This window comes from Chlorocebus sabaeus, chromosome 8 (genome assembly GCF_047675955.1).
Source record: "Chlorocebus sabaeus isolate Y175 chromosome 8, mChlSab1.0.hap1, whole genome shotgun sequence".
Taxonomy (NCBI): domain Eukaryota; kingdom Metazoa; phylum Chordata; class Mammalia; order Primates; family Cercopithecidae; genus Chlorocebus; species Chlorocebus sabaeus.
In genome coordinates, this window is record NC_132911.1 from 53,995,072 (window position 1) to 54,007,886 (window position 12,815).

Genomic DNA, 12,815 nt, shown 5'->3' on the forward strand with positions numbered 1-12,815 from the left:
TGGTTTGGGTATGTTAAGTTTGAGATATCTAGTAAGCATTCAGGTAGAGATGTCAAATATATAACTTGTGTCTCTTTCTCTCCATATGAGTATCTTTCGCTCAATGGATAGGTAAGGACTTCCCTACAGATTTGGACGTCAATGTCATATAAATGATATTTAAAGCAATGAGAATGAATGAATATAAGCAGATAATGCAGATAAGTTCTGCAGAAATAATTTCTGTGGAATTCCAATAATGAGAAGTAGGAGCAAATAAGCTGTCATCAAGAAAGGCTGAAGAAGAATGGCCATTTATGTGAATGAGTCACAATGGCCAAGAGAAGAGTGTTTCAAAAAATAGAAAGTCATCAAATGAGTCATATGCAGCCTGCAAGTCAGTTAAGATGAGTTAAATATAGTGAGGGCCAAATTATGACTGACGATGGTTTTGGAGATAGAGAACTCATTGGTATCTTAATAGAGAAGCAATTAGATGTCTCTAAAGAGAAAATGGTATACTAGAAAGTGAAAAAAAATTAGCTCTCTAAAGACCACTTTAGATAATTTTTCCAAGAATTTACTTCTCCTAATAATTGAACACCAGCTGGAAGTATCAATGTAATATTTATTTATTTATAGAAGTACATACATTTATTGGCACACATGCATAAACACACATACTTGTGCACACACACATACACAGACACACACACATATATTTTAAGAAGGAAGCTACTGAAATATATATGTATACTTATTAGAAAGGAGTATAGCTACCAGGCAATTAAAAACTATTTTATACCCTAAGCCAAATTGGCAGCATATCCTATAAGGATGTTTTTTTCCAGTGGTTAGCAACTTACTACTATGAATGATTTGTGTTGAGCTGTGAAGGGATTTCCATAGTACTGAAATCTTGTGTGTGGAATTTCCACATATTTGTATACAAATTTTATCTACACCACACTTCAAGTACAACTATATCTCCTGCTTGATGTTAAAGAACAAGAAAAATTCTTTGCAGCACTGTTCCTCTCAGAGAGGCATGGAGAGATCTTCTAGAGAGTGTGCCACGTGTCACATATGGACAAAACCTTGATCCAGGTGCTATATATTAGCTCTGCTAAATAAGTTGCATTATTTTCATTTTAAGGTCAATAAATAGACTCAAAAAGATTAAGTAACTTATCCAAGTGGCAGAAAGTAACACTCTTTGTCAAGTAAGTCGGTATTCAACTTCAGAATTTTTGTGAATAGAAAAAATAGAAATATAAAAGGAAGTTCTTAGGGAACTACTCTCTGAAGTGAAATGTCTCTCCTAGGCAGTTGCAGTTAACAGTATCCAATTTTCTAAGCTTCTCTGGCAGCCACCTGTTACCTCCCGCAAAAGAAAAATTAAACTAATCTGAGGGACAGATTTTTGTATCTCGGTCATTTGAGTCCAAATTTCCATCTACTTTTGCCTGCAACTGAAGTTAACTAAGCTCAACTGATACAAGTGCAAATACCCATGAAGTCTTCAAGATTTATCTGACCACGATTCAGCAAAATAGAACTCCTTAGCTGAGTAAAGGTATGATTGAGCGAGGGATCTTACATTCAAAGGTTGTAAAAGAATATACAACTCAGTAACATTTCATCTGAAAACCAATAGAGAGATAGTTTAAAATAGAATCATTGTTCCAATTCAGAAATAATTGGTAATAGATATGTAATATTTAGTTGTACTTGGACCCAATTTAAAAAAGCAGCTCAAAATTGTACTGAAGATGTTAAAACTGTGAATTGAAAAGGGTTTGGATATGGGTATTGGCCTATTGTAGCTCTACATCTACTGGGAAACATGAAGTAAACACAGAAATAATTAGAAATATATATTAACTAAAAATAGAAACTTTAACTGGAATCACCAGTTTTTCAGTTGAGGTATAAAAATTGTGAGCAAATGATACTCCACAGATGATAGGGGCTACTACCTATTTTTGTAGAAATATACAAGATATACAAAGTTTTTAAATATGCTGTTTTTTGCATATGACAGTTTATGAGGCTGGCAAAAATTATTATTGTTATCACCATTTTATATATGCTAATGAGATGAGAAAATAGTCAGGAGACTTCCGGAATTGACACAGCCAATATTTTACATAGTGTATAATGACTATTCATTTAGATCATATTGTACGGCGGTTTCGCCTTACATTTTAAACTTCCTGACCCAAAGGACTTCCAATTGTTTCCAAAATGTTCCACAAACCATTATGTTTTCTAAGATTTGTGTACTATGTAGAGTGGACTAGAGGGGAATTGCATCCTAGTTTTATAGAGAGGGATTGAATGAGCCAGTTTAGGATTCACAGTAATGATGCTAGGTTACTACATTTTCTTGTGCATATAATGCTTCATGTATTGTTTTGATTATTTATATTCACATTTTACTATATTTACATTTTTAAAATCATGGTAACTTAAATTAAGAATTTTTTAAAAATCATTTAAAATAGACTTTAAAAAATCTGCTCCTAGGGTGAAATTTCTTAACATAATTCTTTAATTCACCTCAGCTTGTTTGTCCCTTGGTTTTGTTATCTTGTACTTCATTTATATTCATTTGTAGCATCAGATGTTAGGCCATATTTAATTTTCATCATATTCATTTCCATAACTGGTTACACAACTTGATGAGAAAAAATATAAAGTGGATTTTGCTTCTTGAAGAAAAGACATCAAACTATCATAATCATACTGGGACTGTCAGTTCAAATTAATCAACTGTTTCTGTTTTCTTTTACTGGCAGGACAGAGGGAGAGGGAGAGAAAGATTGAGAGAGACTGCATAAAACTCAATCGGTGATCAGGAAGAAGGGAATCTGCTCTTCTAGGTCTGAATAATCAAGTGCATGTGTTTTTAAATAGCAACATCTTTGTACTCTATGCCTCATTTAAATGCTCTTATTTGGTGTGTTGATTTTCTGTGATTATTCATGTTTCTGTATATCCCGATAAAATAATTTAAACAATCAATTAAATCAACTTAAGTAAGCACAGAATTGAACACAGCAGAGAAAACCCTCTTTGCTGACAAGGAGGGAAGGTCCCTGATTAGCATAACCTTCACACGGGGGTTTGTTTTCCTTATCTAACAAAAAGGGGGCACTTTCTGAAATTTATTTCTACATACGACAGGTATGGTTTCTGCAGAAACAAAATAAGCACGTGTTTGATCACATTTGTCTAAGGAAAAAGGAAACTTCATTTACCATAACCTTAAGCAATTTGTTTTCACATGGACTGAAAAGTGAAAGAGCCCTTAAAAATCAGCCTCAAGCAGCAGATACTCTTTTTTTTTTTTAGGTTTGTGTGTCTCCGTGAGATCAGACGGCTTCCCCAAACACGGTTTTAGAGAGCCTCTGTTAAAAAAGACTGTTAGAGAAAGTTGACCAAGGGCTTCGTTCCACGGCGACCGTTTCCTGCGCGTGCAGCTCCACACAGCGACCGCGGCCTGCAATGCGCGGAGCACAGCGCGGCCTCTTCCAGCCGAAGCCGCGGTGGCGGCTGGTGGCCACCCCAGGGAAATAAAGCCATTGCTGCAGCAGCAAAATGGCTCAAAGTCCAGCCAAAGCCTGGCCTTTTCCTATGAGTAAATACGCGGCCAATTTGGTTCTCCGTCCCGACTGATTCCCGGCTCAATAACGTTTCTACTCCAGGGAGCCCACTGGAACTCCATTAGCTGTGCCACCTCCTCACGCGCCCCCAGCGCGCGCCTCAGACCGGTGCTTGGAGAGCGCAATGTCCCCGAGAGGGAAGATCCCCTACCTGGAATGGATGGTTCCAGACCAGCGGGAACGCGCTCTAATCCTTAATGGAAGCAAGCGTGGGAGGAAAGCACAACGTCTAGGACTTCCCTCTAGTGTAAGAACAGGAGGAAGAAGAACCTGAGAAGTCGCCGGGGAAGGGAGGCCAGGAGCAGGCGTCCGGCCCCTTCCCACAGTCCGGGAGAAATTAGTGTTGCGCCCCGCCCCTCCCCGACCCCCTTCCGCACCACACACACCAGCGCCCCTCGCCAGCCTTTCTCGAATTTCCTCTCACGTCTATCAACAACCTCCTGGTAAAGAAATCTGCACTGCACAAGTCAAGAGCCTGCAAGGGCGGGAGATGTTACAGTCCAGCTCTTCCCATCTTCCCCCTTTACATAGTTTCAAAGGTCCTCATGGCCCTGGTTTTGACCAGTTTTCCAACAGTTTCAACGTTATGTATTTCAACTTCCCGTCTCAGTTCACTCGTGTCTGCACCCGTTGCCGAGTGTGGGTGGCGGAGCCCTGGGTGACAGCACTCAGGATCACGAACCCATACACTTCTTTATGCTCGTTGTCAGCCAGTTGCCAAGAGCAGCGGAACAGACACAAGTGGGGGCTGTTTGGAGCGGGAGTGAAGAGTCTTCCAGGCCCAGGAGAGCGCGGATTCCGGAGTAGGGAGGCGAGGGGGCAGCGTGGGAGACCAGAAGGGAAAATGGGCTGAAAAGCCAAGCAAAAAAAAAAAAAAAAAAAAAAAAAAAAATCGTAAATTGGGCTTTGCTCCGGCTTTATAAAGGCAGAGATGGTCAAGCCCTCTGACTGACTTTGTGCCTTCTTTTTCCAGTCCTTTGTGAAATAAGCCACTTTCTGCCCTGCTGCAGGAGCTTAGGCTGTGGGAGACTCGCTTGCACTGCCCTGGGCCTCCAAGCTCCCTGCTCGCTGAGCCCAGCGCTGACACTCACAGGAGCTGCGTTCGCTGGATCCTCTGAGAGGCTCTGCAAGGATCCCGATCCAATTCAGCAGCGTTATAAAAGGTAGCCGAGTGGAGATGCCTTTTCTTGTCTTTTTCATTCTTTCATTCTCTGTCTTTTAAAATTTTAGCAATATCCTGTCTTTTCCCCGTGGAGGGTCTAAGAATCTTCACTGGGTTTAATTTAGGAATTTCAAATTGGATATCTCAAAATTTGAATGTGGTCACCTTAATTGGTAATCAACATTGCGAAGTCTTCCAAAATAGCCTTTTTCATCTTATGTAATTAGAGGTCCATGAGCTTTCCAAAGAAGCTCTGGATTTTCCACGGTACAAATCTGTATTTCTCTCTCTCTCCCTCTCTCTCTCTCTCTGCCTCTCTCGTGCGTGTGTGTGCGCGCGCCTGTGCGTGCGTTTTCTTTCATTTCTGGCATTAGGAAACTCGTTCAGGGCCACTGAAAAGTCAGGGGAGGCTCAGATGTTATTTCCCACGGATTCCTGTTTTTCCGGAAACGTTGTCACCAAATAAGAATGAGACTGTTATTTTGTAGAAACAATTAGCCCCTACCAAAAAAAAAAAAAAAAAAAAAAAAAATTCACCGGAGGGGAGAAGGCTAGGCTGGAAGAGAAGGAAGCTGCTGCTTGGATTCGCTGGTAGAGGAAAGTGCGACCGGGAGCTGGGCTTGGGGGCTCTCGTCCCCTTAGTTCAGCACCAGAGGGGATGGACAGCGTCTCCGGACTGGGCTGCAGCCACAGGAACGGAACTACGCTGCCGAGGCCGCTCTCCTTGCCGCCACTGTCGTCGCCAGGGGCAGCTGGGCTCCTTGCTCCTCGCAGCTAAAAGGAGGTGTCTCCTATTACTCCCTCGCCTCCCGGTCCCCTTCCTTAATGGATGAAAAGTACCCCTCCCTCTACACCTGCTGTACCTAAGGACAGGACTCTGAGGAGTACTCTTGCTCCACCGATTAAACTCTCAGCAGCAACTTCAAGAATCATTTTTCTATAGGGGCCTGGGAGGAATTCTGGCAGAAGAGTAAAGTCGAAGTTCTTAGAAGCTCTGAGAAATCATGGGCCATGCAGTAGGGGTCGAAATGTTAAAAGGCCCATACTTCTTGAAATAAACAGAATGGTCCTGAGTGGATTGCAACTGTTTTGGAAATAGCTTTGTGAAAAGAGGTTGGAGATCTACTCAAAATTCTACGTTAGAGAAACTGAAAAGACATCTAATTTCATTGCTTGGCAGGTAAGTGATAGCACTATTATTTTTGTTTTTTTAAAATTCTAATGACTTGTCTTATGATTTAACAGAAAGAACATAAGCAATGTAATTTTTCCAGGGGTTAAGGGGGAGACAAGAAATTTTGTTTTAAAATAATTGTTTCTGGATCATTGTGTGACAAGAAGAATCAAAATAACATACATGTTGCCTTACGTAAATACAGTAAACTTTTAGCTGGCCATTTTTTATTGCTTGTTTAATATCTTTTTGGATCTGTGCATATCTTGTTTATTTTTTTTCAAAGCTAATACAATCTGACATTTCCCAAGATAATTTTGTTGTCTTATATATGCCCAAAGTGATCCTGTCTGTGTTACATGGTATGCAAGGCTCAAAAAGTTGAAATAGAGAGGGTTTAACCATGCCCTCTAACACATTTTATATTGTTACAATATACCACACTATGCATGGGAACAAATACATGTATACATACACATCAGATTTCTCACTCCATGCCAACCCCCAAGTATACCTACACCTGTAGAATCTTATGTAAGGAGACACTCACATTTTTACTTAGCACCCTCTTTCTGGCCTTTTAAAGCTCAAGACTGCTTTCTCAAACTTGATCTGCCAGAAGGCAGAAAATGAGAAGCTTTAGTGTGCCTCTTTAGGAGAGCTGGATTTCAAAATCATTCTAACTTACTAGTTCTGCAAAATACATTGGTCACTGAAATTCAGAAAGTGATAGGGGCCAATAGGTTTCCGAAAAGCCATAAACTTTAAAATGCTCACTAAATCTGTTTTCTGTTGATTCTTATTTCTAGTCTTCCCCTGGAGCTTTAAAATTACAATCTTTCACAGTGACCTTGATAAGTATTCTGCTTTAATAAAAAGGGTTCACTGGGCAAAAGCAGTTACACTAATTTATAACCCGTGCTTGACATTTCACTAAGAACTTGATCAATTCCAATGAGTACATTCAGTTCAGTGAAGAGTTTCCACTTGCAAGGATGGAATTTTATAGTCATGTAAATACATGTGATGACATATGCATAATCAACTCTGTGAAAAGAGTTTACCCCTTTGAAAAATTACAGGAGATCTTTAGGTTTTACTTTTAATCTCATTGGTTGTGTGTAACTGATAATAAAATGGCTCTACTTCACATCTGTACATACCTTCCTTCTCAATTTTAACACAAAAATCATTGGAGGCCGTTACAGTGGCATTCATTGGTGGGGTGATGTCCTCTTGTTTTATGTTGGCTGAGTGTAGTAATTACTCTCTGAGGAAAAATCATTCTTAACTGTCACCACTTACCATGAACCTGCTTGCTTAGCAGAAAAGGAGCAGAGGCATCTATGTCACTGAGCTCCTTGGGGGCTCTGTTGCCCTATATAGGTCAAGAATGATTATTTGAGGAGCAGAAACATGTATCATTGATTTGGATTCCTTCCCAGAAAACCTACAATGTGCTCTTAACACAATCCTTTTTTTCCCCAATAGGAGAGGTATAGAAGTGAAATTATCACATGGAAGACTTAGTCATATTTTAAGAGAGTTACAGCATGTTGTTAGACAATTATTTTGGTTGTCAATTAATTAACACAGAGGGACTCCCCTAGTCAATAGGGCATAAAATGTAAGCAGAGAATGTGTTTCGAGAAGCACTCCTCTGGGTATATGGCCGCAGTTCCCTCCTCAGGGGCAGAGGGGGCAGACTTTCTCTATGTGTAACTGAAATCTCAGAAAGTGAAAGTTACCTTTGCCTAATCCCTTAGGAGATTTAGTTACAGAAATACTAACTCTAATTCACCCCAAACTCATGAAAGTGCTTGGAAGCTCTTGTCAATCCTTATCTGTAGGGAAATGTCCTTACACTGAGATTGAGTTTGGGAAAGCAACTTAATGCCTACCAAATGCTAATCTCTAATTGCAAAGCAGATAGTCGAACAAACCAACAAAAAGGGGGTAGTGGAAACCAACCTTCATTATTGCACAGAATCACTTGTCTTTAAAGATCAGTCAGCATTTTATTAAGGGATATCTGTACTCCACTAAGGACATCTATTTGATTTGATAGTTATTTTGTTTTGCTGAAGAAAAATGATGCATGAGGTCTTGGGAGTACCAAACACAGTATCTCTTCTTCATTAAAAAAAAAAAAAAAATTTGTTGGATAAGACTAAGTGTTGTTGGCTGTTGCTTACATTTGAGACTCAAAAGGGAAAAGTGAGATAGGATTACATAATCTAGAAAATGTAAAGTGTATATAGGACCAGAGGATAATTAAAATGAGCCCTGGAGTCCATTCAATTGCCTTCTTCCAAAATATTATAAAAACATTTCTTGATTAATTTTTGCATGGACTATATAGTAATATTTATATATTACCTGTATATTCTAATGTAATTATCAATACCAGGAAATCATATTGGATTCTAAAGTTATCTAATGTGGGCATTAGATAACTAATGATAATTAGATATCTAATTAGAATTACTCATTAGGTATCTAATTCTCATTAGTTGAGAATTAGATAACTCCAAGCCTTTGGAGTTATTTACTTGGGTTTCAACCAAGTTCAAACATTTATCAAAAAACATAAAAGTAAGAAATGACTATTGCTAATATTTAGTAATTGGCTGTTTTTGACCACTTAAAGATTTATAAATTCCAGACGGCTAACCTGCTTACTCACCTAGTTCCGTCAAGCAAGACCAAAGTCACTAGGAAAGAAAAAAAGCATGTTGTAAGCTAGAAATTATTTCCGTAGTCATCTCACCTTCCCAGAAATCTGTACAGTGTGTTACAGAATCGAACTCAAATGGAGAGAGACATCTTATTTGGTGTTTTCTTCCTATTTCGCCTATCAGAGTGAGCACACAGCATGTGTTGTAAGAGACAACATCCTGCAGCAAGAAACATGTTACACGTCATGTTGTAGGGAAACAAGTACCACCCGACAGTCAAAAGATCAGAATTTTTTAACTGCTGGCTGTAAGATCTTCTACAAGTCACTCAGTTCACTGCAGCTTAATTTTTCTTCCTTAAATTTGGGGATGCTTTACCTTTCAATGAAGGCACAATAATTTACATACAGCAGATATGTGAACACTCATGAGATGAGTGAATGATGCCTACTTTGTGGGATACTGGAAAGTCCAAATTCAGTGATTTTGAGAGTGTTTTGGAAACAAATGTTGTATCTGTGGGTTACTATCAATAATTTCCAACAGCATTCATTCATTCATCAAAAAATCCCACCAATTACTATATACCAGGCACATCCTTTATATTTAACAACTCTCACCTCGGGGAATATAATACTTTCCTGATAATTCAGCAGTCATTTCCTTTATGTCTCTTAATGGTATAAATATAAGCGATATTCAATGAAGGTGGACTTAGTTTAAAAAATATTTATTACTCAGAATTGACACCATGTTTTTTATCAATTGGACAAACCTAGTTGACCTGAGTTTATTTCAACAACTTTCATTTTGACCCTCAAAGAATCTATCACTTTGTGCCATAATTTTCTGGTTTATAAAGGAGGGTTAATGTTTGCCATTAGTGATATTGATAAGAAAACTCATAGGATGAAGTAGACTTCAAAACTCCATATCCTAAAACATCCAGAAAACATTGTGATTTGACTGCTTGCTTGTGATCATGGAGTGAAATGTGGACAACATGAGGGCTGATCTAAGGGGCTAGCCTGGAAATACTGTTAAGATGCTGTCTTGATTTCGTCCAAAGCCTAGATTCTATTCATAGGCCTCTTTAGGAAATCTCTTTAGAAAACCAAATAAGCAATATTTCATTGCTTATTTGCTTTTCTTAGTTGGGGTTTTAAAAGTCATTATGATTTTTTCAATGTAATTTATCAACATTTGGTCTGTATAGATTTCTAGACTATCACCAAAAATATACTGGTAGTATGCTTAAGAAATGTAAGTCAATGTTTGGTGCTACAGTTATTTCCAGCATTGTTTTGTGGTTAAATTATATGATTGCACCAGAGATAAAAAATTACATCATCACTTACTTAGTAATATAATTCAGATTTTTTGTTTTTTGTCAAACACACACACACACACAAAACCCAGAAACAGTCAAAAAAATAAAATGAAGAAGAATCAAGAGTAAGAGGTCATTAAAATAATGTCTTGAGGTCAGACAATTTACCTTTGAATTATCCTTAAATTATCACTGTGAAGTTTCTTCAGCACATTGTACACATTGAAAGAGTCAGAAAATCATTTTGGGTCTCCTGAATTTGTTCCTCAATTTGTCAGCAAAGTTAAAGTGATCATGTTATTTTTTTTCAAAAATGTATCGTTCAATCAATTCATTTGAATACTTGGTAATTATCACTTCATCATATGTAATGTACATACTCGAAAACATTTTTAAAATTAAAAATTGTGAAGTAATTATATGTTCTATGTTTAGCAAATTTACTCACAATTTCAGTTTAAGATTTAGTTTTTTAAAAGAATAAGTGTTTGCCTGGTGAATTCACTAAATAAGCTAACGGAAAATTGAAATCTTTTAGAAATGGTGCTAAAATTTTAATAATAATGTATTACTTATATAAAACTATGAAAAGACCAAGTACAGTGGCTCATGCCTGTAATCCCAACACTTTGGGAGACTGAGGCAAGAGGATCACTTGAAGGCAGGAGTTTGAGACCAAGACCAGCCTGGGCAACTCAGTGAGACCTCGTTTCTTCAATAGGAAAAAAAAGGTAAAAAATTTAAAAAGAATATCTGGGTGTGGTGAATGTGCCTGTAGTCTCAGCTACTCAGGAGGCTGAGGTGGAAGGATCACTTGAGCCCAGCAATTGAAGGCTGCAATGAGATATATAATCACATCACTGCACTCCAGTTTGAATGAGATTCTATCTCAAAAAAGAAAAACTATTAAGAAAATAATAAATTTTATTTGAACCTTCTCAAGGGGAGCCACAGTGAGAAATAGGTATCTGAGATTAAGAAATTTAGAGTATAGATGAGAAAAGAGTATTTTGTGGTTAAAAATGCATCCAGTACACACAAAATCTGAGGTTCAACATGGTTTGCCATCGATTGGTTGTGTGGTCTTGGGTAAATCACCTTATCTTAATTTAACTGCTCATCTGTGTCCTTGGTCCTATTGGTAAATCATTATTATGTCCATGAGAAAACAAACAAAGTCTATGTTTAGTTGAACTCATAAACTTTCCTTCCACATCTGTCATGCCATTCTTCTTGAAAATGTTTCCGTGCTCTCATGGTGGAACATACATGGGATTTAGAATCAGTCTTAAGTTTGAATCCTGATATGGAAATGGCATTATTGACAAAAACTTGGGCAAGGAATGTGAAGTCTCTGAGTCTGATGTCCACTGCAATATATTGCGGGGAACAGTTAATGAGCAAATTGTATAGAATGGCTAGTGCATTGCCAGGGATTTGTTGAAGCTGGTGAGTGTCATGACTTGGCCTGTTAGACTAGTCTATGCACATGGCTCTGATCAACGACTGCTCTCTCATTTCTCCAGATAAATCCCCCATGCTGTACATTCTCTTCCAAACATACTGTCCTTACCACCACATACTTCTTTTGTTAATGCTTTGTCCTAGACTTTCCCTTTTCTGTTTACTTATTCAAACCTATATCTCTTTACATAGATTGTAAATTCAAATTCCCGCAGAGTGTACGCAGTTCATGTAAGGAGTGAGGCTAGCCAGTGAGATCTGCATCACATTGCAGAAAGCGAGCCCGTCGAGAGTCCTCGGCTCAGCTCTGCTCAGTTAGAACAAAATGTGAGAACTGAAAACAGAGAATTTTGTGTGAAATCTACTTTTTGTTTTACCTAATTTAATTGTTAAAATTTTGCATGTAGCAAAACAGACTACATGGTAGATTCCACACATAGCTGTCGAACTTTTTCATTTCCCATTTCAATGACATTTAATAGAAACCCCAAACTGAGATATTTAGTCAATTTTTCCCAGACCTTTTTGTTTTTGTCTAAAAATGAGACGATGAACCAGGACTTCATGAAAAGGTTCATCTTAATATATTTCTACAATTTTAAAATAAATAAACCTAAAAATAATGAGTGGATGAGGTAAAATAGATACTTCATGTTTTTGAATGGGCAAAAGTTTTATGGGGAAAAATTAACTCATAGAATAAATAGTAATGAAGATAGGTCAATAATATTCCATAATATATTTTATTCCAGCATCTTTTCCAGCTACTGTTTTTATCCCTCATACACACACAACAGCTACAATAACCCAGATAATAACCTTGACTAACAGTGAGACTAAGAAAAGATGATTAGTTTTTGACTAATATCTACAAATATTCCTTCTTCCCAGAATACAGATTTTCTATTTTTGTGTCTACTCATATGTGTAAAAACAGATAATTTCTCTGTAAAGTTATGTTTTACATTTCATCAGCAAATTATAACACACTCTATAGAATGTTCTGTTGGAGTTCACAAATTGGAGGCAGATGTCTTATTGTATGTTTGATGGTGTAAGTCCACACACCCAGACAAGTGCACAAACACAGGGATGGATAAGATCATGCTTTGGTTTGGTATATGGCAAATTTTCTTGTAATTTATTCTTTTCTAATCCCTGTTAATAGTGACTGTGCCAAAGGGAAAAACAATTCTGCCATTATTGATGGAAAAAAAGGAGCTTATTTTGCCTAATTGGTATTTGTATATTTTAATTTCTTTTTTTTTCCTGGAAGTGACAAAATCCCAGTTCAAAATGGCTTAATCCAAATAAGCAACTAAACAAAAAATATATTTACAAAAGAGAATTACTGGCTCAT

The 12,815-nt window shown here is 37.6% G+C and overlaps 1 protein-coding gene across 3 annotated transcripts in view; it reads left to right on the forward strand.

The window, feature by feature from the left end:
• Positions 1-646: 646 nt before the first annotated feature.
• Positions 647-12,815, forward strand: part of SNTG1 (syntrophin gamma 1) — a 906,932-nt gene continuing 894,763 nt past the window's right edge. For all 3 annotated transcript variants that reach the window (XM_008000591.3, XM_073018076.1, XM_073018075.1), the window contains exon 1: positions 647-5,989. The gene's annotated coding sequence lies outside the window, so the exon portion shown is untranslated. The remainder of the gene's footprint in view (positions 5,990-12,815) is intronic.